Source organism: Sapajus apella, unplaced genomic scaffold, assembly GCF_009761245.1.
Source record: "Sapajus apella isolate SASKATOON/1434 unplaced genomic scaffold, GSC_monkey_1.0 scaffold64, whole genome shotgun sequence".
NCBI classification, from domain to species: Eukaryota; Metazoa; Chordata; class Mammalia; order Primates; family Cebidae; genus Sapajus; species Sapajus apella.
In genome coordinates this window covers 7,040,641-7,066,508 of record NW_022437004.1, presented here as the reverse complement: position 1 = coordinate 7,066,508, position 25,868 = coordinate 7,040,641, and the positions used below count along the sequence as shown (strand labels likewise).

Genomic DNA, 25,868 nt, shown 5'->3' with positions numbered 1-25,868 from the left:
GAAGAAAAGCAGGCATCAAGACAAAAGTGAGGGTTGAGTGGGTCCTTATGGAAGTACAGTTTGGGGTGATGGAGGATGTGTCAACAGATGAGGTTGGGAAGGTAGGCTCCAGGCCAGATATGGCAAAAGGGGTTAGGGCAGACTTGATTCAGGATAAGGAATGTGGCAATGGTTCCCATCTGGCATGAGAAAGGCTGTGCTTTAGAGTGGTTACTATAGGAGGGGATGTGTAGGCTGAATGGAATGGGCTAGAGGGTTAGGAAGACTGCTGCATCCTATTTAATTTTAATGATTTCTTCATCTCTTCAGCAAGCTGTCTGAGGGTCTAGTTGTATTGATCTCAGGGCATACAAAGGTGAAAAAAGCATGTGCTTGGCCTACAAGTTTTATAGAAAGGATGACAGGCCAGGCTTGGTGGCTCACGCCTGTAATCCTAGCACTTTAGGAGGCCGAGGCGGGTGGATTGAGCTCAGAAGTTTAAGACCAGCCTGGCCAACATGGTAAAGACCCATCTCTACTACAAATACAAAAATTAGCCAGGTGCAATAATGCATGCCTTTTGGGAGGCTGAGACAGGAAAACTGCTTGAACCCAGGAGGCAGCAGTTGCAGTGAGCCAAGATCAACTGGGAGTCCCTGAACAAAAAAAAAAGAAAGAATGTCAGGTACACAAAAAGCTGTGATGTAAAGTAAAAAGGTCTTTAAGTGAGGTACAGGTATGGTAATATGGGACTTCAGGGAAGAGAGAGATTACATTCTGAGAGAGGGAATTAAGGAGGGAGGCTGCATTTAAAATGAGCTATCTAACCTAGGACTGACTGGCATACAAGGAATGCTGTGGCTGGGGCACAGGAGTAGAAACCAGACTCAAGGGATGTGAGGAAGAGGATAGGTCAAGGCTGGGAAAATGATGGAGGCTGAGCAGTTCAGTGCACAGTGTCTACAAGAGTGCCACAAACGTGGCCTTGGTTGCAGCACATGCCGGTAAAGGTCATTGGGGTTCGGAATACTGGTGACAAAGTCAGGCATGGTTCTGTGCCGTTAGCCTGTTCACAAGAGGACAAGAATCACAGCTAAGGATAAAGGGAAGATGATCTGGCCCCAAAAGGGGAGGGCTTGGGAGACTGATTGAAAGACTTAGCCTGGTAGGCTGGTATTTATAGAAGAGGTCTAGTCGTGAAGGAAAACTGAGGCAAATGCAGGTATATTATATCTGAGGCAGGCAGCACCACCTCCAGATCTCATGGCTGGTTGCCTGGGGCTGCTGACCAGGCTTCCAAGTAGTAGGGCTCAGGAAGAATGTAGGACTATCTTGTAAGCGGCAGTTACCTGTCTCTGGTGTTGAGATGGCTGAACAAAGACTGAGCCTTACTTGGGGCTTCAAGGCTGACCAGGCTGGTGCCTGCACAAACAAAATACCATATTCATTCATTTAAGCATTGAGATTAGCCAGGCTCTCCACAAGCCTGTGGGGACACTTGGGTGAAGAAAACAAATGCCGCCCTTGCTACCATGGACCTTGCAATCTTGAGCAAAGTCAGATGGCAGAGCATGGATGAGTGTAAGAAATAGGCATGACTTAGGAGATACAGCCGAGAAAGTCAGCAGGACAAAGATCCCAAAGCGCTTCAAATGCAAGGCTAAGGAGCTTGTCTTGAGCAGCCCCATGCCACCTCCTCTGAGAATTTTCCCAGACATTCGTCTGCAGCCTAGTCTGGTGGTGGTAGGGAGGGACTCCTGGGTTCCTAGAGTACTTTCAAAGCTCTAATTTTCTATGTGGTTTTCTGTCTCTTCTCTCAGACAGTAAGTATCTTAGGGGAGTGGGAAGAAGGTGGGGGGAACATGTCTTCTTTTTCTTTATCTGTGTAACCTCAATCCCTAGCATTGTGGCTAGATTACAACAAGCAGCTTTGGATTTTGATTGAAAAAATGAATGAGCCCTGTAGGCCGTAAGGAACCTACTTGACTATGTGCCTAGCTTATCTTTTGCGTTAGAGCAGAAGCTCTTGAAAGCCAAACATCCATGCTTTCTAGCTGTTTTGTAGTTCTCCCCGAGGCTTAGCAGAATGCCCTGTACACTGTGGACACTCCATAAGTGCCTTATTGCCTTTGTGGAAGTAGAAGTTGATCATCAGTGTCCTAATTTCTGCTTTCAGTGACTCAATTTGGGGGAGTAGGTCCTAAATTTCTTCCCCTCAGAATGACATCTCTGCCTTTCAAGTTCTCAACAAGCTAGTAGGGTGACTTTTTGGTAAGTGTGTTTGGGAGGAAAGGCATTCTGAGCCCCAGTCCTGTGCCTCACAACAAATAACTGTCTATTAAAGCTTAGTGAATATTAACTGTTTAGCAGTTGAAAATAATAATGAAGCAATAATAACATCACACCAGGCACTTTTCTGGGTTCTTCATGTATCTCAGACCTCGCTTAATCTTCATAACAACCCTCTAAGATAGGCAGGATCATTGCCTCATTCCAAGATGGGAAGGCAGACCACAAGGAAAGCAGCAGGATTGAATTCAGGCATCTGTCCCCAAGTTCAAAGGTATCCTGGACTTCAGTGGTTTCTCCTAGGAAAGAGATCAGGAGAGAATTGGCAGACAGCTAGGAACAGACTTGTTAGACCAGTGGTCTTCAAACTCTGTCATGCTCTAGAATCGTGATGCCCAGGATGCACAGTAGGCCAGTTAAATCAGAATTTCTGGGGATGGGACCCTGGCATCAGCATTTTTTAAAACTCCCTAGATGATTCTCTTATATAGCCAAATTTGTAAATAATGCCCTCTGCCTTCCTACAAAACTGCTGACCATGGACCAGAAGCATCAGCATTACCTAGGAGCGGATTAGAAGTCCAGGATTTCAGGCCCCACCCTAGACCTGCTGAATCAAATCACTAAGATCCCCTATGTGACTCATTTGCACTAAAGTTTAAGAGGCAGTGGTTTAGGGCTTAGGTATTTAAACTGTCATTATTCCACTTGGTCTTCTGTTATTAGCATTAATTTAAGTCCTTAATAAGCAAATCTCAAAACTCCATCAATAAGCTCAGAATTAATCTGATATATTGGCCCAAAAAATGACTTCAGAGGAAAATAGGACCTTTTACTTCTCATTGTGTGGGGCAACTGAGGAAGAAAAGTTATATTGCTAATGGTGTCTAACAGAATGTAGGTTCAGTCCAATCTAGAAGAAGGCAGCTCCTGGCTGCCGTCCTTCTTCTGAGTCAGAAGATCAGGCCTACGACTTCAGTTAGGTGATGACCATAGTTGAGTACCAAGCTGACTGATAAAGAAAATCCCCCAGCCAGAGGTATCTAAACTTTCATGACTTCTGTTGTTTCCCTGTAGTATGTTCCTGTTAAAGACCCACAAATGACACCAACAATTCCTGTCCCAATTGAGATCTTGTCATTCAGCTTTCTGAATCTAACTATATACATTGCCCACTTTTTAGTTTAGTTTTGTTCTTTTTCTTTTTTTTTTTTTTTTTTGAGATGGAGTTTTGCTCTTTTTCCCCAGGCTGGAGTGCAATGGCGTGATCTCAGCTCACTGCAACCTCCACCTCCCAGGTTCAAGCGATTCTCTCACCTCAGCCTCCGGAGCACCTGGGATTACAGGCGTGTGCCACTATGTCCTGCTAATTTTGTGTACTTAGTAGAAATGGGGTTTCACCATGTTGGCCAGGCAGGTCTCAAACTCCTGACCTCAAGTGATTGGCCCACCTCCGCCTCCCAAAGTGCTGGGATTACAGGCATGAGCTACCACGCCTAGCACTTTTTAGTTTTTATTTGCTTTAGGTTATAACTAAATAACTGAAACTTGGAACTAGACTCAGAATGTATCTTAGTTCATCTGAAGGACATGGGGCCCACTGGGATGCTTCTCACTATTTCACTATTTTTTGGTCCTTGCCCACTTTTTCCTTGAAATGATTCATTTTGTGTATTTTATGATAGCTCAAGACATCAGGTAGCTAGTCACAACCAGCAGCAAATGCACTGGCTGAAATCGCCTTCCTTGCTCTGGAATGTCTGCCCTTGAATGCAAATTAATTTACTTCTGGATCCCTGACGGTGTGATCGTATGACTGTGAATTCATCTGTAGAATGGTAAGGTCAGCATGCCTTTTTTCTCCTGTCTCCAGTAGCAGACTGCAAAATGACCAGAAAGGGGAGGGCTACTTAGCATCAAGTTTTTCCACACTAGTAATGGAGAGATGCTATGGTTTGGATGCAGCTAGTTGTCCCCACTAAAACTCAAGTTGATATTTGATCCCCAGTGTGGCAGTGTTGGAGGTCAGACCTAGTGGGAGGTATTAGGATAATGACAAGGGATCCTTCATGAATGGCATGGTGCTATTCTCCTGGTAGTACATGAGTTCTCTCTGTTGCTAGACTGGATTACTTCTCATGGATATGGATTCGTTCCCATGGAGTGGGTTATAATAAAGATAGGATGCTCCTCAAGTTTTTCTCCCTCTTCACACATGTCCACTTCCTTTTGATCTCCTCTGCCATATTGTGATATAGCACAAAAGCCCTTGCTGGAAGCCCAGGGCCATGCCCTTGAACTTCTCAGCCTGCAGAACTGTGAGCTAAACAAACCTCTTTTCTTTATAAATTACCCAGTCTCCAGTATTCTTTTATACCAATGCAAAACAGACTAAGGGCAGAAGCATAAAGAGAGAAAGAGAGAGGCCATCCCTCCCCCCTGTTTCTCTGGATTATCTTACTTGCTGGCCAAGGGTTTGTCATTTCTACACCTGTGGCAAACAATAATGATACATGGAAAGACCCTGTAGATATTGTCCTAATAGAGTTCATGCTAGAGCCTTAAACATGACTCATATGGGTATTGAATGGATGAGTGGATCAATCAATTAATTCTTCAAGTATGTTTATGACTGGGGCTGATACTGAGCTCATAGGTGCTAATGTGGAGTAAGGGCCAGAGTCCATTCCCATTGAGTAGGCCACCCACCACTCTGCTGGGCTGGCACCCACACTGTACCAGTCATTACAGATGGCATCTAGAATGTGAGAATGTGGCTCCATGTTGCAAGCTGGAAAACAATGTTTAAAACACAACCTGATAGGGCTTACTCATAGGACTGGTTAGAGGGTGATAAATGGAACCTAATTGTCTAGGAATCTTGAAGGAGTAGCAGTCTCAGCTTCAACGAGATGGATCTTGGAGCAGGAATAAGAATGTAAAGTAAGTTGAACTGAGAATGGCTTAATATAGCTCCCTAGTAAATCTGGAAGCAAAATTTGAAAGCAACAGAGAAGTAAAAAGGAAGGAGAGACTAGGAGCAGGAGCTGAATGGGTAGCTCATTGAAGTTTGGGGGAATTAAGAAACAGCAAGAAGAAAGAAGGTGTATCAATTACATTCAACTAAGTGAATGAAACATAGAAAACACACAACACAGAGCAACTGAGGCATAAATGAACTGGAGCTTTATTCTGTTTTAGGTAATTGTATTAGTCCATTCTCACGTTGTTATAAAAACATACCTCAGACTGGGTAATTTATAAAGAAAGGAGGTTTAATTGGCTCTTGATTCCACAGGCTGTGTAGGAAGCATGATGCTGGCATCTGCTTGGCTTCTGGGAAAGCCTCAGGAAACTTACAAACATGGTAGAAGGCAAAGAGGGAGCGAGCACTTCACATGGCCAGAGTAGGAGGACGAGAGACTGAGTGGGGAGGTACTATACATTTTTATACAACCAAATCTTTTGGGAACTCTATCATTATACAGTATCAAGGAGGGATGGTGATAAATCATTGATGAGAACTCCGCCCCCATGATCCAGTCACCTCCCACCAGGCCCCACCTCCAATGCTGAGGGTTACAGTTGAACATGAGGTTTGGGTGGGGACACAGATCAAAACCATTTCAGTGACAAAGTCTGGAAGTAAGCCACTCTAGGGACAGAAATGTGTGGTACCTTGTCTTACCTATCATAAGGCTCACAGCCAGCACTTTTTATAACAAAAGACAGGTTAACAAGGGAAAAACATAGCAAATTTATTTAATCAAAGTTTTAGGTCGGGTGTGGTAGCTCATGTCTGTGATCCCCAGCACTTTGGGATGCCAAGGTAATACAGGAGTTATTAAGAAATAATTTTTGCGCAGCTAGAAAGTGTGAGAGTTCTCAGTGGAATTTTCCTTTAATAAGAAGCAGCCCCAAACCATTTCTTCTCTAACAAAAATCAGCTTGAGAAGTCAGGCATTGATATGCAAACTAGGAGCTTTATATGTATATGCAGACAGCTGTACCTGGAAGCCAGATACTTTCAGTATGGCATCTCCCACCCTCTTTTCCTTGTCACCAGGTTTACAGGTGTCATGGCAGCCTCCAGGTAAAACCACATGTACAAGTATCATGGCCACAGCCAAATGTAGACCATGTTTGCATAATAAAAGACTAGGGTCGGGGGGCAGTCTTTTCACGGGCTATGTGAGTGGCACACCTGGTAAACCCAATCCCCTGAGCCCTAAGTAAATCAGTCACCACCTTCTCAAGCATCTGTACAAAACTAATTGCATTCTACTGCACCCGAGACCCTCTTTTGAATGACCTGCTTTCTCAGCATGAGGAAACTTTTTCTGTCTCTTTTCCCATTAAACTTTCCACTCCTAAACCCACTCCTCATGTGTGTCCATATCCTGAATTCTTTCTCAGCTGAGACCAAAAGCCAGGGTACATTCCCCAGACAACAGTTTCAAAGGTGGGCGGATCACTTGAGCCCAGGAATTCAAGACCAGCCTGGGCAACATGGTGAGACCCCGTCTCTATTAAAAATACAAAAATTAGCCAGGCATGGTGGCATGTGCCTATAGTCCCAGCTACTTGGGAGGCTGAGACATGAGGATTGCTTGAACCCAGGAGGCAGAGATTGCAGTGAACCGAGATTGTATTACTGTGCTCTCAGCCTGGGTGACAGAGCAAGACCCTGTCTCAAAAAAAAAAAAAAATGTTTTCATGATGCAGGAGACTTCAAAAATGAATACACAGAAACAGGGAAAACTGTCCATTTTTATGCATAGATTTGATGAAGATGATCAGCTGTATAGAAATGTGATTGCACAGGAAGAATCTAATGGTAATAAACTTGAGGGGCAGGAACCCAGTGAGGCCTGTCCAGATTCTTCTTGGTCTCACTGTGTAGCATTCCTTCCTCCCAGGCAGAGGGCAGAACCCTTCTGGAACAAGGATAACCTGCAGTCAGACAAGGTAGGTCAGTGAATTAATTTATGGCTAGCTTCTGTGCAGAAAGGCAGAGGAAGTAATATTTCTAGGTTTTATGGCTCAATTTGGAAGAAAGCGATTCTAGTTTCTATGACTTGCCTTGGGGAAGAGGAATTATGATTTTTTTTTAAGAGACAGCATCTTACTCTGTCGCCCAGGCTGGAGGGCAGTGGTTGCAATCACAGCCCACTGTAACCTCGAACTCCTGGGCTCGAGTGATCCTCCTGCCTCAGCCTCCCAAGTCATTGATGATACAACAGGCACATGCTACCATGCCCAGCTAAATTTTTGTATTGTTTGTAGAGACAGGGTCTTGCTTTGTAGCCCAGGCTGGTGTGCAGTGGTGCAGTAATAGCTCACTGCAGCCTCGATCTCCTGGGCTCAAACAGTCCTCCTGCCTCTGCCTCCCAAAGCACTGGGATTACAGGCATGAACCACTATGCCCTGCCAGAAATTGTGATTTCTATGACTGGGGAGAAAGAGGGGCAAGAGACAAGAGGGCAGGAGAAGGTCAGAGAGAACTTGCTTTGGGGGCTGCTTCTGAGGCCTTCCAATCTCTTTTAGTTTGAGGTACTCAGCATGCCAACTCTGTTACTGCTCACCAAATTCAGCTCACATTTGCGGAGCTCCTTCTGTACATCTTACTTTGGGGTATTATTTTCTGAGCCCCAACACTGTCCATCACTTCTCTCCCTCCCCCTCATAGTTTCTCCTTCCCTTCCTTTTCCTTCCTTCCTCCTTTCCCTCCTCCCTTCTCTCCTCCCTTCTCTTCCTCTCTCTTTCCCTCCCTCTTTCCTTTTAGATGTGTTTATAGGAGGGCTGGATATAGAATCAGGAGACCTAGAAACCTGGCCTGGTCTTGTCCTTAACTTAGGGTAAGTAACTCAGCCTCTCTGGACTCAGTGTCCTCATTTGTAAAATTAGGGACTGACCAAGGGAGGATCCCTAGGGTCCTGCCCAGTTCCAAAATGCTTTGGTCCTCTGTGATCCATAAGACTGCAGGAAGTGGCTGAGACAGCCCCTCTCTGATGAGTGGCATCAGGACAGCCCCTGGCTGTTAAACTCCCCTGCCATGTAAATTCCCATTCGGGCAGATGTCACTTAGATTTTCCCCACTGGCTCCAGATAGGCCTGTTTTGGATAAATGACAATCCTATTTTGCTAAATTTGACCAACTCAAATCATGCCATATGTGCCTCATTACAAACTTGTCCTTGTGCCAGCCGGATGGATGCAGTGCTTTTTGGGATCCCAGCTAAAGGTTGAAATGGCCTTCATGATGGCACAGCTGGCCTGGAGAGGTGCTTTTGTTTCACTTGTTAGACACCATGTTCTATTTCAATTCTGTTTCTCTAAAGTGTTTTCATTTCTTTTTTTTTTTTCTTTATTTGTTCAGTTTTCATTTCTTTATTTGTTCAGTAAATACCTCCCAGGTAACTGTATGGCCATGGAACTCTGAGGGGCTCCATAATACAAACCAAATAGGTCACAGTCCCTTCCTTTCTGGAGCTGGCACTCACGGTGGCCTTCCTGGTATTCCACAATCTCTTCCTACCTGTCTCCAGCTTTATTTCCCTCCACTGATGATTCCTCCCTGTCATATTGTCCCTTTCCCTGGGGAGGTTTTGCACATGTACATGCTCAGCCTGAACAGGAACCCCTGTTGAGGTACCCCAGGTACACATATGCATGCGCACACGCGCGCGCGCACACACACACACACACCCCTGCACGCACACACACACACACCCTTATCTCTCTCCCCAGCCATGGGAGTCTCCATTCTTCAAGTTTCAACTTCAATGTATTTTCCTTAGGAGAGCTTCCCTGACTGTTCTGCCCCCAACTCCTGTTATATATTCCCTTAGCACCCTAACTTTCCTTCTCAAAACAGTCTCCATCTGGTTACTCCTTTTTAAGTCTTCTCCCTCACTGGACTGCAAACTACCTGACAGCATGAGGAGCCGGGTCTCTCTCAATCACTGCTGGATCACTTCCTGGCACACAGTAGGCCCTCAATTAATGAAGTATGCATGAATATGTGGATGAATAAACTGTGAAAGGGAGAGACAAATAGACAGAGATAATATATCCTGTCAAAATCACAGAAGGAGTGGGGGCAAAGACTGGTAGACAGACCTATAGAAAGGGACGCCAGCAGCTGTGATAGATAAGGGATGGGTGGCAAGGTCTCAGAAGAAATTTGTACCTGATCTTGAAGAAGGAGAAGGAATGAGTAAAGTGAAGAGGAGAGGAAAGTGCAGCTCAGGCAGAAGAGGCAGCATGAATAAAGACAGGAGGTGGTGGGCCTGGTGTTTCCAGGGTCTGGAGAGAAGTTCATGAGGCAGCTGTGGAACATCAGAGGCTGCCAGAAGCTGTGAGCTCCCAGACATGCCCTCCTCATTTCATAAGAACTTGCAGAATCCCTGACTCTGGAGTCCTTATCATGGCAGGGCACTCTAAAGAACAGAATTCTTCCTTCCCTCTCTTCTCTTTCCCTTGCTGCTTGTCACCCCTTCTCTCATTCTTCACCAAATTCAGCTCACATTTGCAGAGCTCCTTCTGTGCATCAAGAGTTAGAGAGAATTTTCTTCTCACTCTCTGCTTTGAAAGATGAATCTAGCTCCAAGTCAGAAATGCTTCCACTGGGTTGGACTGTGGTCAGGGAAGAAGATGATAGCTGTCATGTGGAAAAATTAGGACAGAAACAGAATCTTGGTGGATCCCAAAGTAGGCACAGTTTTAGAGGGGCCAGGTTAGCGGAGTTACCCAGAACAGATAGGGGTCAAAGAGCAAGCCTCTCTCCTGATAGGTACCCTTTAATGATGCCCTCTCCTCTGCTCGCATGGCCTGAGGGGCTGGTTGACAAGTGCCCCACCTGTGGGTGCTGACCCCAAAGGTTTGGCCCTAGGGAAGGAGGATGGAAGGCCAAGCTCAAGGTAGAGAAAAGGGGCACCTCGAATCCCCATGGCAAGGGGCAGGCAGAGAGTACAGAAAAGCAGGGAGAATGACCTGTTTCCTTTCCATAAGAGAAATGGTACTGTCTCCTGCTGGGGTGACCTCTGCTCTCCACTCTGAAGAGACCTTAACTTTTAACTGTTTAGGTTGCTTTTCTTGCTTAGAGAAAAGCTTGTGCCTGCAAAACCTCCCTGTAGGTAGGAGGGAGAATATGCCAAGGGAGGCTGCTGTTATACAGCTTCTAAAAGGAAAGTACGGTGGGTAGGATGGGATCTCAAGGCCAGGCTGCCCATGGTGAGTGCAGACTCTAGCAAGACATCAAAGGCCCTTCATGTTTGGGTCCCTGCCTGTTCCTCCAGCCTCATCTTTTCAGCAGTATTCCAGTGCCTTTCTCCAACCATGTCCAAAGTCAGAGCTGGCAGCCCTGGAAATGAGACTGGAACCCTGAGGTTGAGTGGGGGGTCATAGGCGTAGCACTCCAATATTGTATCTTGAATTACTGTGTCAGGCTTTGTGTTACTGCTTCCAGAACTTGACCTTGGATGTGGAGGTAACGTCATATACATCACCCAGAGAATCCATTCTAGAGCTGACTAAACCCACTGAGGAGGTCTCTGTATGCACTCGTGCACCCAGGCGGGTGGCTCAACAAAGCTGCCTCTTTCACAGAATCTTTCTTGGGATAGCTTGGTTATCCCATGGAGAGGGATGGTCCCCCCAGGCCACCTGGGCACACAGAACAGTGGGCCCGGATGGAAACTTGGTTAAATTCAAATTAAGTGTATTTTGTGATGGGACAGAAGAAATGAGGAAGAAGAAAGGCCCTGTGGGTAGCTTTGGGCTTGCAGAAGGCATGAAAAAAATGTCATCTGAGGAAGGGGGAGAGGAGACAAAGAGGTTAGTGTGATAGGAAGCCTGGGAGGAATTAAGCCAGGAAACACAGTAGGAGGAAGAGAGGGCCACTAAGAAAGGATGAGGGTCTTTTCCAGGAGGGAGGTTGAAGAACAAAGGGAGAGAGGTGGTAAGGCCAGGGATGCAAGCAGAGCTTCTGGACGCTGGTCAGTGTTTTCCCCAGCACTGAGAGTTGTCATCGGAGGCCTGTAGCCTCCGTGTTGGAGGAGCCCAACCCAGCCCTCTCCGGAGGGAGAAGAAACAACAGGCCTTTTTAGCTGAAGGAGTCAGCTTCCACCTACCTACCAGCCATGGATGGATGAGCTGCTCCTGGCCCCTGACTTGCATGTTCAGTGCCAGCAGTGCTTTAGAGAGGGTAGCAACTCTGGAGGTTCTGAGGGAAAATGTGGACAGAAGCTGTTGGTATCCATACTGTTTTGTTCTTTAGGAGTCCTAAATGGTGCTTGTGGGAACAGTTCACAATGGTAGTGAAGGAGGCACTTTAGGCAGGATGTAGAGAGGACATGGTAAAGTTGGCCAGGCCACATTGGCCAGACTGGGGTAGTGGCTGAGAGTTCATTTGTTCATTCAACAAACATTAGTTGAACGTCTACCAGGAATACTGCAAACAAGACAAACTCCTTCATCTCCTGGATTCTAGTTTATATTCTAGGTTACCTTCTAGTGAGGGGTGATAGACAAGTAAACAATGAGACACTTTTCTATGTATGTTAAACAAGCTCCTTGTTTGTTTGTCTTCACTTCCCAACCAGGTCAAGGCTGCCAAGGCTGTCTTCTCACAGCAACAGCAGAGCAGAAGCAGTCAGTACTTTGCCTGTCAACATCTTCTTGACTTGCACAACATTTTTATGCATTATTCCTCTCAACATTTCCAAAATAGTCAATAATCCCTTCAGGGGTGGGAGGGAAAAGGAAGATATCAGCAGGCAGATAGCTCCAGAAGAAGAGACCACTGCCTCCTAACTATATTCCCTCCACCAGCTTCTTCTCCTAATTCACCTTCCTACAGCCCTGGAGGAATTCTATAACATGCTAATGTCACCATGGGACTTCCTGCTTTAATGGTTTAGATTGTAAATTGGTTGGGATGCTTTTGACTCTCAAGAAGTAGAAAGCCCTGACTCAGCTGGCACAGTCATAAAGATACTTGGCACTTTACCCAGCAAGTAACCTGGGGAAGGTGGCTTCTGGTAGGTTAATTCAGTGATTGACTACTAGGAGCCAAATCAGCTCTTTCAGCTCTGTCGTTCCCAGGCTTCACCCCTTCAGAGTGGCACGATGGCTGCTGCATCCAGACACCACAGCACTCAGCAGGAGTAGAGACACTTCTCTCTGTGCATCTACAGCAGGGAGGGGACCTTTTCCAGGGCTCCAGCAGATTGCCTTCCTCATGGGCTGGACTTGAGTGATGCCTCTTCCTAACTCACTGGCAAGGGAACTGGATTTCCATGGCTGCCTCTGAGAAGCACAGTGCCATGGGTGGAGTAGATTTCCTGATCTAAAAAGGGAGCTCTGTTAGTCAGTGAGTCAAGGGTAAGTGGTGATGAGTTGATGGGTAGGCAACCACAGGTGTCTGTTAACAGATAACTTTGTCTCGCTTTCAGGAAAAAAAAAAAAAATCAAACTCTGTAGCAAGATATCAAAGGCCCTTCATGTTCAGGTCCCTGCCTGCTCCTCTAGCCTCATCTTTTCAATAGTACTCAGGTGCCTTTCTCCAGCCATATCCAAAGTATTGCTGTCTGGGCACAGTGGTTCACACCTGTAATCCCAGCACTTTAGAGGTCAGGGCGGGCAGATTACTTTGAGCTCAGGAATTCAAGACCAGCTTGGGCAACATGACAAAACCCCATCTCTACTAAAAGTACAGAAATTAGTGGGATGTGGCGGCAGATGCCTGTAATCTCAGTTACTTGAGAGGCGAGGCAGGAGAATTGCTTGATCCCAGGAGGTGGAGGTTTCAGTGAGCTGAGACCACACCGTTGCACTCCAGCCCGGGCAACAAGAGCAAAATTCTGTCTCAAAAAAAAAAAAAATTAGCCGGGCAAGGTGGCACATACCTGTAATCTCAGCTACTTGGGAATCGGAGGCAAGAGAATCGCTTGAACCCAGGAGGTGGAGGTTGCAGTGAGCCAAGCTCATGCCACTGCACTCCATCCTGGGTAATAGAGCAAGACTGTCTGAAACACACACGCACGCACGCACGCACGCACGCACGCACGCACGCACAGTATTGCAATCCATCTGAACCTTCTCTGTTCTCTAATGCCTCAGTGCCTTTGACCACACTGTGTTCTGGCCCTTGCTGCCTTGTTCTTTCAGGCAGCCCTTGCTATTCTAATACTCTCCCCAACTACATCCCAGCTTCCCAAACCTTGCTTGGCCCCCGCCTCCAGGTGGAATTAGAAGGTGCTCCTTTGCAAGTGGCTCGGCTATTGCAGACTGGTACAGTGGTTAAATATAAGGTATAGAAAGCACATACCACGCTCTCATGCTTACAGGCTGAGTGACTTCAGGCAAGATATTTAACTCTCAATCTAATTGATTCTTCTTCTGTGAAATGGGCATAATGATGGTAAAAATAGGCCTAATAATAGTACCTACCTCATTAGGTTTTTGTGAGGATTATAAGGTATGCCAAGTGCTTAGCACAACACAAAGAGTATTGTGCTAAGTACATGCATACATGCATAGTGCTCAGTAAATGCTAATTATTTTTATTTGGTGGTAGATATTATTATTGGTACCGTCATGGAGGGGCATCTGTAGACACAAATACAAATAGAGCATCCTCCAGAATATGATTCCAAGATATTTGCTCACTTTTCAAATGGCCCTAACATTTCACCACCCAGTAACTGCATATTGAAAGACAGGCCCCTGTAGTCTTTGGAGCTATGGTATGTAGTGGGCAAATAGCATGGTGTGTACCGCAGACATTTTTGAAGGGTTTCTTTACCAACACCTCTGACCTCCGTCTGCATCCAAGGGCTATCTCTAAAGAGAAATTGAAGGCATCCACCCACAGTTTCACAGAGCTCTTTCCAGGCCCTTCCCTTATCTGTCATCTCCTTAGTGAGAGCAGAGGAGGCTCTGCTCCTGGCCTCTGCAGGATATTCCTGCCCTCTAATCTCTGAACTTAAATGGAATCTGGGTTAGAAGGGTCCCTGAAGGAGTCTGAAGGAAAGATAGCCGATTTACCCACTCCAGACCCCTCAGTGTTGGAGAAAGACCTTCAAGAGGCAAATGAGGATTCGCAGGTCTAGTAAGGCTCATATGTACTTGTGACATAATACAAAATATGCATTTGGTCTCTGCCCCAGTTCCTAGCACAGAGCTCCTAAAACTCGTAATTTCCAGAGTGATAGGAGTGACAGGAGCATATTTTTTTTTTAATAACATTTGGTCTTGGTCCCTAGTTCCTGATGTAAGTTGCTTCTAACACCCCTGGAATTTCTGGAGAAATAAGGTGTTAATTTGTATGCTAATGAGTTGACTCTAGGTTGGGTGGGGGTGGAGGAGCTAGACAGCTTCAGAGTAAAGTCAGCTTACCAGAGGAACCAAGCATATGATTAGAGGGCTGGAACTATCAGCCTCATCCTCTGACCTCTGGGAAGAGGGGAGTTGGAGATTGAGTCCAATCGCCAGTGGCCCCTGATTTAATCAGTCATGCCAGTGTAATGGAACCTCCATAAAAACTCTAAACAATGTGATTCAGAGAGCTTCCAGGTTGGTGAACACATCCACGTGCCAGGAAGGCAAATGCCCAGAGAGAACATGGAAGTATCGTGCCTCCTCCCACATACCTTGCCTTATGCATCTCTTCTATTTGGCTGCTCCTAGGGTTGTATTCTCCATAATAAACTTACTAGAGTAAGCAAAGTATTTCACTGAGTTATGAGAAGCACTATAGCAAATTTTTGAACCTGAGGAGGGCATTTTGGGATCCCCCAATTTATAGCTGGTCAGTCAGAAATACAGGAGACCTGAGACTTGTGATTGGCATCTGAAAAGGGGGTCAGTTTTATGGGGCTGATCCCTTAACTTGTAGGGCTTGTACTAATTCCAGGTAGGTAGTATCAGAATTGAGTTAAATGCTAAGATCCCTAGTTGGTGTCTGCAGAGAGCTGAAGAAGTACTCAGTTTAGAAAACCTACACGTTTCGGTGTCAGAAGTGTTAAGAGCATTGAAAAGTAGTTTTTCTTTTGGTATTCCTACCAATTTGTGCAGAAATTGAGGTCCTGATGGATTCTTAATACCTGAGTAGCATCTTCAACTGTGTTTGTGTCAGTGTATCCTGGGTTTGGAGTTTACTCAAATAAATCTGGCTCCTAAGCAAATTAATGCAGGAACAGAAAACCAAATACCACATGTTCTCACTTATAAATGGAAGCCAAACTTTGAGTACATGTGGACACAAAGAAGCGAACAACAGACCTACTGAGGATTCTCACTTATAAATGGAGGCTAAACTTTGAGTACACTTGGACACAAAGAAGAAACCTACTTGAGGGTGGAGGTTAGGAGGAGGGAGAGGACCAGAAAACTATCAGGTATGATGCCCATTAGCTGGGTAATTAAATAATCTGTACACCAAACCCCACGACACACAATTTACTCACATAATAAATATGTACTTGTACCCCAAACCTAAAATAAAGGTTGGAAAGAAAAATAAATAAACAAACTGGAAATAGATAAATAAATCTGGCAAAGTTTTATAGTGTTTGTGGTAGGTGAAAAGATACTTGCACCCAGCAGCATCTGCCTGAATTTTCTCTCTAAGTTGCAAAGGCCCAATATTTAACACAGGTCACATTTTAGGATTAGAATTTTAATCCACTTTCAAGTTTATTCCTCAAAAAATAAAAATAAAAGATCCAGAAAAGAGCTAAGAGTAAGAAGCAACCTACCTTTGTATCTTTTGCTAAGGTTCATGTATTTTGATAGTTAAAAGCAAAAGCAAATGGGCTTGGTAACTGGTGGGAGGAGTGGCCAGGGAAGGTGCTCACAAAGTATGAATTGGTTAGCAAAGTCAGTTTAAAATGGGCAACCCAGAGAGAATATAAGTATAACAACATGTGGATTGCTGCCTTTCTATCTCAACATTATTATAACAAACATTTAATTGGTACTTTTCTTCTTACAAAAATATCATACATACATTACTGACACCTAATATCTAACAATTCTTCAGCACTTACAATGTACCAAGCACTGTTTTAGGTGCTTACACTCATTTGCTCATTTAATCATTACTGACCCTCAGGGCTGTATTCCAGTGCCTCCCTAGCCTGCTATTTAAAACTATTCCTCACCTACCCGCTTGCTCTCCTCCGTAGCACTTACCACTCTCTGACACACTATGTGTTTACTTCATTACCTGTCTGTGTCTCTCCACTAGAAAGTAAGCTCCTTGATGGTGAGAATTTGTTCTATACCCAGCACTTAGAATATGCCTGACACGTAATAAAACAAATGGCTGGTCCTCAGTAGATACTTGATTAATGATGGAAAGTACTATTACCCCCCCCCATTTTATAGGTGAGGAAACAGACTCTGAGTGGTTAAGCAGCTTGCTCAGATTACAGCTAGGAAGAGGCAGAACTGTGATCCAAACCCAGACATTCCTGCTGTAGAGACACCCACAACCACAACTGTAGGCAGCCCAGGTGCACGGCATTGAGTCAAGAGCATTGTGTGGTAGGCACAGACCAAGGTATTTAGCTTGTAGGAAGCAGAGGAAGGGCCTGAGAAGGAGACGGTAGGCACTGAAGATTAACGTCAGCTCTGTGACACTTGTGCTTTAGTCTGATCCTGGCTAACGGTGCTGATATCAGCCTCTAATGAATATAGTCACACAGAAACCAATAGATATTTGTGAAGTCTTTGTGTGTATAAAGCACCGGTGTAGGTGTTAAGAAAACTATCACAAAGTACAAAAAGAGACAGTTGGCATTCAAGGAGCTTATAATTGTGGGAAGCACTAGCATATGAAAAATTAAATAGCAAAGTCAGCAGTATTAAGGGTACTGTAAAGTGGCATGTGGTTAACAACCAAACCAGGGGCCCTGGGAACCAGTGCTTCACCCCTAAGGAGAGAGTAGTCAATGAAGCCTGGGTAGGCTGGGAAGTTTTGTGGGGTGTGGGGCGGTGGGGGGAGCAGAGCTTCCTTGGGATTGGCAGAGCCGGAGGGCTGAAGAGGTCTAGGGGAAGGTGAACTGGGAGGATGGGAAAGCAGGGAGGAAGAGAGCTCCTTGGCAAAAACTGCTGTGAGGCAAAGTACTGCAGAGGTGCTAGGCAGGGACGTTGGGGGAAAACAGAGCCAGTCAGCTGCAACCAGCCAAAGCCAGGATGGAGAATGTCGTATGTAGTTTGTGCATGGATGTCACCTTGAGCTGGGAAGCAACTCAGAGACTGATCAGGAGGAAGAATAGGAGTAAAATTGGAAATGCTGCCGGAGATGACATGGAAGACCACAGGGAAGGCCAGAAAACCAAATGGCTAAGGGCACGGGCTATAGAGCCCAGCCTGACTTCCAGTTCCACCTCTGCCACTTCTGAACTATATGAAAGGCCATGACACTCAATTTTAGAGACTCATTTCCTCATCTGTAAATGAGAGAGAAAGAAAAAATTGTCTCATGGCGTATCTGTGAGGTTAATGTAATGAGGTAATATGATAACATGTAAAATACTTAGCACAGTGCTCAGTAAATGGTAGCTTTTAAAAACCATGGAAGTGACCCACTGGAAATGCTGGGTTCGCAGCCCCGAGAACCAGAAAGCAATGTCAGACCATGGTGCCTGCTGCCCCTGTGCTACGGGCAACCCCCTGCAGCCCCTACTTTGATGCCTTCATACTTGCAAGTGCCTTCTCACATACAAGGCTAAATCAAACTCCTGCAGAAACAAGGCAGGAAGCTAAAAAGATAACATATAGCAGAAGCTGTTACCAGAACAGTGTTGGTTGAACAGGATGTAAGGGGACCAGGGAAACAGATGGCTGAGAAGCAGATATTGTGGAACCATCCAGGAAGGTATTGCCCTTCCAAGCTCAGAGCAGAGAAGCTAGTTCTATTATTATAACTTTTTGTTTGTTTGTTTTGTTAATGTACTGATTGCTTGCTTGTCCCTGAAGGCAGCCTGTCACCCAGGCTGGAGTACAGTGGCGTGATCTCAGCTCACTGCAACCTCCGCCTCTTGGGTTCAAGCGATTCTCCTGTCTCAGCCTCACAAGTAGCTGGGATTACAGGCGCCTGCCACCATGCCCAGCTAATTTTTGTATTTTTAGTTGATATGGGGCTTCCGTGTTTTGGCCAGGCTGGTCTCAAACTGAATCTCATGATCCGCCCGCCTTGGCCTCCCAAAATGCTGGGATTACAAGTGTGAGCCACCACGCCTGGCCCAGAGTTTTAATTTCTAAAGGTTTCTTTGAATTACTCACCAATGAAAGAAAAGCTAGAAATTGCAGCGTAATTTCAAAATATTGTTTGGGGTATATGGTCATGAGAAAACATAAAACTGTATTCTGTGAATTCCTGAAAAAAATTATCCTACAGTGATAGAATAAACTAGTCATAGGTGGGCTTCCAGTGCAGCTAATTTATATTATATGCCTACTGTGTGCCAGGTACAGCACTAGATTCTGGGTATACAATGGTGAACAAGACAACATAGTCCTCACTCTCTGGGAATTTTCTAATATAGTTTTCCAACTAGCAGTTGGCCTTTTGCATAGCCAGATGGTCTGCATATGCACCTCTTGTTCTTTGAGTAGTAATAATGTGTTGGTGAATGTTCCACTCCCATTCTTCCCCAGCATTCTTTGTATGCAGAGTGTACTATACACATGGCTGAGGCATAGGGAAGGTGTAAATCAGATCCTGTAAACCCAGCACGCATGGCAGCACTCTTCTAACCTCCTCATCAGTGTAGACAAGTGTGGTTGCTACCTAATAAACCACTGTAAAATGACATTAGAACTCCTCATTATATTTTTTTGGCTCAAACATGTTCTCCTATGTCTGTTGGTGTCTAGTACATCTCTGTACAAATGTATATGGCCCTTTCCCATGTTGTGTTTCATTTTCCCTTCAGAAGAAGCCTGTGTGGCAGAATGAATCAGGCAATGGTATCTCACACATGAATGAAAAGTGGCTTCCCTCCCCATTCTCCTGGGGAGGGCTGCTTCACCACTTTGTGAAGCCCACTCCTCACAGCCTAATCTGCAGCTCCAGCTTTACCAAGGGAGGTTCATTTTATATTCAGCATTTACTGATCACCTGCTACGTATGAGACTCTTTCCTCTGAACGTCCTCCCAATTCCATTTGTTGAGTTATCAATTCCCAGGAATCCCAAGATCCCCAAATATGAAGACCCCACAGAGAAAGACTCAAGTTCACTACTGCAGACACTTCTGTTCTGAGGAGCAAATTTGAGTAAGAAAAGAAACAACTAATTATGTTTATGCTGAGAAATGTTTCTCTTCTTTCTCTCCCCCTTGATCTACTTATTTCTCATAGTTCCCCATCTCTGAGCTTCTCCCTGGGGCCTACAAAATGCATCTTGCTGGAGTCCTGGGAGAGCACTGAATAAATATAAAGCGATAATGAGAAGGCTCTGGGCCACCTGGGAGATGGTAAGTGCAGCCAAGAGGCCTGGTAGGACCTGAATGCCTGCCCAGGGATCTCAGGTGCGGTGTAATTGTTGCTCAGCTTGTTTCCTTTACCCAATAAACTGTAGCTCGGTGGGCAAGTTGTATATTGTGCTCTCCGTATACCCCTAATGCAGTGTCTGGTGCTCCATAAACAGTTATTAAAAAAAAGAAGGCAGGCAGGTAAGGAGGAAGAAATGTGTGTGGGTGCACCCAAGCTTCTGAGGTTGACAGAAACCTAAAGTCTGGGTAAGAGCGGAGTTTGCACTTTTTCTTTTACGACAGAATCCCTGGGTTAGTTGAGGTGAGAGCCCCGTGGATAACCTGTTTGACACCTGGTTAGTGGGAGTCAAGGGGAGCATGCACCTCCTCTGCTGGCTGCCATGCAGGAACTGTGTTCAGTCTCAGGGGCATCATCAGCCTGGGGGCAGCTGTGTGGCTGTAACCTCAGTGGATGCCAATGTAACAGCTGGTACACACACCAGTGGTGACCCCCAGACGGGCCCACAGGGCAGAAACACTAAAGGCCAGGCTTCGGTCTCCCTGGGTGCTGCCTGGAGTTCCTTCACAATAGCAACAAAGGAACCTGTTGTTCATGGAAGCCTTAGGCAAGGAAGCAGCTCTGCCATGGTGGCTGTGGAGCCCAAGCCCATTGGAGATTTTGCAGGTAGTGGACATGAGTCCTGAAGAGCAGCTTTGGCACTCCAGGGACCACTAGGCCTTGCCCACGCAGAAGTCATAGCAGCCAGCATAGACTTTAGCTTAGGAATACACTGCATGACCATCTCTGTGGGACCCCTTCACCCTCAACCATCCTATGAGGGAAGCAGGACAGGGATACTACATTCCACAGATGTGGAAATTGAGGTTCAATAAGGCTAAATTTTGTGCCTAAGGTCACACAACCAGTAGAGTGTCAGGGTTTGTACTCAGGGCATCTGGTCCCTGTCGATCACATCAGCAGAGGCATAGCAGCTGCAATGTTGAGAATAACCAGCAGAGGACAGCCTCCACAAAGAGGCCCATTTAACTGCCTTTGCAGAGATACAAGCTAACTTAGCAGTATTGGGGCATATGTCGCCATGCGCTCGCTCCCTGACAATATACACTGAAAAGGATGCAACATCAATTCTATGATTTTCCTGTCATAAAAAGCCTACCTAAACATAATCCTGAAATGCCAGATAAACTCAAAATCAGGGGCAGTCTACTAAGCAACTGGCTGGTACCCTTCAAAATTGCCAAGGTCCAAAAAGTCAAAGGCAGAACTGTTCCAGGGTAAAGGAGGGCCATGACAACTAAATGCAACTTAATGCAATAAATGTTTGATCTTTGGTTGGATCCTCGGCTGAGAAAAAAGCAATAAAAAATGTAAAGAAATGTAAAGGACATTATTGGGATAAATGATGTAATCTGAATTTGGACTGTGGTTTAGATAATAGTATTGTGTCAATGTTAAGTATCTTAAAGTTGTAATCATAATATGTTTACATAAGAGAATGTCTTTGATCTCAGAAATATTAAGGGGTAAGAGGGTATAATGTCTCCAACTAGCTTTAAAATAGTTAAGAAAGAACACAGAGAGATAGTGATAAGGCCACAAAGAAATGGAGCAAAATATAAGCAATAGGTGAATCTGGGCGCAGGGCACGTGGGAGTCCCTTAATACTGTATTTATAAGTTTTCTGTAACTTTTAAATTATATCCACATTAAAAGCGAATGAGAGAGAGAGAAAGAGAAAAACTGTCCTAGGTTCTCCAAAGCTTTGGCCTTGTGGTAGCCACACCCAATTTGAGGCAGTGAAAGCTTTCTCAGTCTGGGGTGGGTGGTAGGTGGTGAGGAGAGGCCTCTTTTTAGTCAAGTGTGGCTTCAGCCCGCTGTGGACCCTTGACCTTTGCACTGGACTGGTCAGAGTAACTTCACACAGAGCTTACCTGATAATAGATTTACCTGACCTAGGAGACGGGCCTTTGCTCAAACATTTTGAGGGAGTGAATATAATTAACACCTAATTCACGCCTATAGGTGGAGGAGGAACAGTGGACTTAGCTGAATGCTGAATGGAGCTCTAGGTGCTGGGGACACAGGGAGCATTCCAGGGTCTGTGAAATACAGTGGAGACTCATCTGGAGGAGGGGTGCAGGGTGGAACCACCACCTACAGCTTTGCTGGGGCAAACCTTCCAAAAGGTAAGACTGCTGGAATCTAAAGAATTAAAGACTGCTATGAGAGCAGCCATGAAAAAGGACATTGAGTAGAAAAAGCTGATGGGAATGATGTGTTAGAAACACTTGGAGGATTATCAGAATTCTGATTCGTTTAGGCCTGAGACGGGGTGGAGAATTTATATTTCTAAAAAATTGCCTGGTACTGTTGGTCTGGACCACACTATGAGTTGCAGTGGTGTCACAGATGATTGTGTCCAGCCCACCCTGGAGTAGTAATGCCTGTGAGGAACATGTGAGAGTCACAATCAAAGAGGTCCAGGGTTGACCATGGGGTACCTCTAGCTGGGCAGTAGGGATTAGGGACAGACAGCCTCATGAATGAAATGCCACTTAAACTGGGTTTCAGAGGAGATGGAGTAGAGGAGGGCCTTCTAGGGAAGCAAAGACCCAGAAAACAGTCCAATCCAGTATATCATTTGGGTTCCCTGGGGAAATGATGCGCAGAAAGGCAGTTGAGGGGCCTGAGTGCTAGGTCAGGAGTTTGGACCATATTTGGCAGGTGATGCAGAGGCTATGGTGGAGACATGATCAGAGGCAGGGCTTTCAAAAGATTGACCTGGTAGAAATATGAAGGACAGATAGGAGAGGGGGAGACTGGAGGTGGCAAAACTAGACAAGAGGTCCCAGCAGTGGGCTTCCTGGGAGGGAAGGGCCTGGAGAAAGGGGATGACAAGTGTGCATAGAAAATAAGGGAGTTTAAGCATTCTAGCAGAGTGGGAAGTAGAGTTACACAAAGAATCCATTTGTTCCATTAGACTTTTGGCCCTGAGTTACCACCAAAATTGATATGAAGCATTCAAGTCTTCAAAGATGTTTAAAAAAAAAATCAGTCCATTAAATATATTTATAGACATTTATTACTGAAAATTAAGTGTGAGCTTTCATATGAACATCTTCAAAAGTCTCCTAGGCAGCAAGTGGGCAGTTGGAGATAATGATATGCTGGGAAACACTCACCAGCTGGCTGGGAGTCAGGAGAGCCCTGATTTGTAGCGAATGTCAATTTCCAAGCTATAAAATTCTCCCATAATGGCCGATTTCAAGCTAACAACATGATGTCAACTAGCTTGTAAAATTCCAAAAATGTAACAGTTGGCTCTTGGGAGCCAGTACGAGCTGTTTCTAGCACACTCCAGAATATAGAACAAATGACAGGAAGTAGTTGGAGCCACTGTATAAGTAGTGTATAAATTTCTTTTCAGCATTGGTTTCCGAACCCAGAGAGCCAGGATTACCTGTGGAAGCAGCTCACAGGCTGGATGACTTTTGGCTCCAAGCACTGAAGCATCAGTTAACAACAGTTCTTCCCAAAGAAAGGAAAATGGCAGGTAGGTTGGATTTGTTCTAGAGCCCCAAAGCCAGGAGGATTATTTTACATAATAGAGAAGCATCAAGGAAAAGGAAGGGTCTTAAACTAAGGGGAAAGAGACCTGATGTTTGCACATATCTCTGTCTCTGATACTTAGCAGCTGTGTGCTTAACTGCTTTGAGCCTCATTCTCTATCTTTAAAAGCAAGGACAATACTAATAGTATACACAGCTCCATGCAAAGCCCAGAAGGCATTCCATACCAGTCAGACTTCTTCAAACTCACTCTTTCTTCCCTGCTACAGCATTCACCCCTCTCCACTTAGGTTTATGCTGGCCCAGACCCTGTATCTGCCCCATAGAAGAGAACCCATCCTCACGTCTGAGGGATGTCCCACGCCTTCAGGGTAGATCTGGAAGCCACATTGGCCAGTCTTCTTCAGAGAAGAAGGCAAAGGGAGAGAAGCTGACTGTCTCCCTGTCAGCTTTCACAACTGTGCTTTGGTCCCTCACAAGCTGTACTTCCTGCCTTTGGATTCTAGTCTATCTTTTTTCTGATAATTTTTTCTTTTGGCTTAAAATTGGGATTCTGTTACCTGTAACCCAAAGAGCCTGAGACACCCTAATTATCTCCCTTCAAAAGTTCTAGTAGAGACAAAAGACACTGACCTAGGAATCAGTTTTGGGTTTTGACCTTGGACAAGTGACTTCACCTCTCTGGGTCTTGGTTTCTCATCTGTAAAATGAACCGATGAACCAAATGAATGTAAATGAATTTTAGCACCAGTGTACTACTCTGTTCTACATAGCTTTAGCCTAATGGGAGTATAATAGAGTTAAATGCCCACTCTATTCCATTAGTCAGAAATGAGTTGATTTGAATGACCAGAGAGCTTTGGACAGTATTCACACAGTGCTGAGTAACTCTCTAACCAGTCCTGTCTGGGCACAAGTGACAGCTTAGTTCGACTGGTGCCTGTACAGGGTCTTGGAACTTGTGCAGGATTGTGAAAGGCTGCTGACAGTGGGTCTTGGCATGGAGAAGGATGATGCCGCAGGGATGTGAGGTTTTCATGAACATTTTTGAAGCCATTAAATTGTCCTAGGTTTCCTGACCTGGCATCAGAGTATGCTGATGTGGGCCAGTTTCCTGTCTGAGACTTTGAGAGATGGATGGAAAGAGGAGAACATTTCATCAGTCATGACCACCTTTAGTATTGGCCATGGGAGATGCTTTCCCTGTATTCAGGGAAAACTTAAGGGCTAATTGTCAAAAGTTTTTTTTTTTTAAATTGTAACAATAAAAGAATAATTGCTATGGAAGATGCATATATTTATAAACTATAAAGAAGAAAGTGAAATAATCTGTTAAACAAAGACCCAGAGATAATTTCTAACAGGAATTTCATTTATATACCTCTAACTCTTTCCATGCCATCAGCTTTTACACAGTCTTATAAACTTCTTGTCTTAGAAATGTTTGGGAGAGTTAAAGACCTAATAAAGGTCTTTAATGATTTAAGTTCAAATAATACCAAAGACTTTATCATGAAAAACAGGAGTCAGCTGCCCCACCACACCACCCCTTAGCCTTGATATACCAAAGCAAATTTTAAGCATCTTTGTTTTGAGTTTCTTTGGTGGTTACCTCCAACAGAAGATGCTATTTATTAATTTAGCAACTTTAGTGTTTTCTATTGACTTTCTACAGCCATAGAGGAGTCAGCTACTTCTATCCCACTCCTGTCTCCTCACCCATCCTTCTAAATATAGTTAAATCACTATTCTCAGATCTTTCTCCATCTCTTCCTCAACTTCAAAGAACACAGTTAAACCCTCATTTCCTGTTCCATCAAATACAGACAGTATCTCATTACTCTTCACTTTGTTAAAGGAATACTTGGCACCAAACCCTTTCCTCCCACTTCTTTCTCTTCTACCTATCAACCTCTGTCAGCCTGTTGTATACTTTTACACTTTGTTTTGAAATCAATTTTGAGTTGGTTATGTTTGTCTAATGTTAATTCTACAAGTTGAAGACCAGAAAATAATATTTATCTTATTTTGGCTATGGAAATATAGTTCACAGCAGATAAAGTATTGAACTAGGATCAAATTTCTTTATGGAACCAGTGTCTCTACCCAATAGAGAATATTTCTGGAACAAATTATCTTATTTTCTTTTGTTTTTAATCCCATCAGTTTTCTTTATCTTATCCACAAATCATATTTTTCATGCTTCAATCAAGCTATTTTTTTTTTAATTGATTCTACTTCTGTTCTTTCCAGTTCCCCCCCAAAGACAAAACAAAACTAAAAAACTCTGTAGTTCTCTTTCTTTTGTTTCCTCTTGGTCTGTAACATGGTTGCCATACTGCAGTTTCTCTTCATTGCTCTCAGTGTTCAGAGGCATATTTTTTCAAGTCCTCAACAGCTTCCTCTTTCTTAATTTATACATTCATTTTGCTGGAGTATATTCTCAGGTAACTTTCTAGAAAATGCTGTACAGGAGGTAGAGTTCTGCTTTCATATCTGAAAATGCCTTTATTCAACTTTT

The 25,868-nt window shown here is 44.6% G+C and overlaps 1 long non-coding RNA gene across 4 annotated transcripts in view; it reads left to right on the top strand.

The window, feature by feature from the left end:
* The window catches only part of LOC116530049, a 41,431-nt gene that overhangs the window by 2,552 nt on the left and 13,011 nt on the right, over nucleotides 1-25,868 (top strand). The window contains exons 1-3 of one of the 4 annotated variants that reach the window (XR_004259803.1): nucleotides 3,720-5,211; nucleotides 19,644-19,759; nucleotides 23,206-23,331. This is a non-coding gene — a long non-coding RNA (uncharacterized LOC116530049). Of the gene's footprint in view, nucleotides 1-3,719; nucleotides 5,212-9,132; nucleotides 9,145-19,643; nucleotides 19,760-23,205; nucleotides 23,332-25,868 lie in introns of those variants that run through there. The other 3 variants (XR_004259802.1, XR_004259804.1, XR_004259805.1) reach the window with 3 other exon arrangements.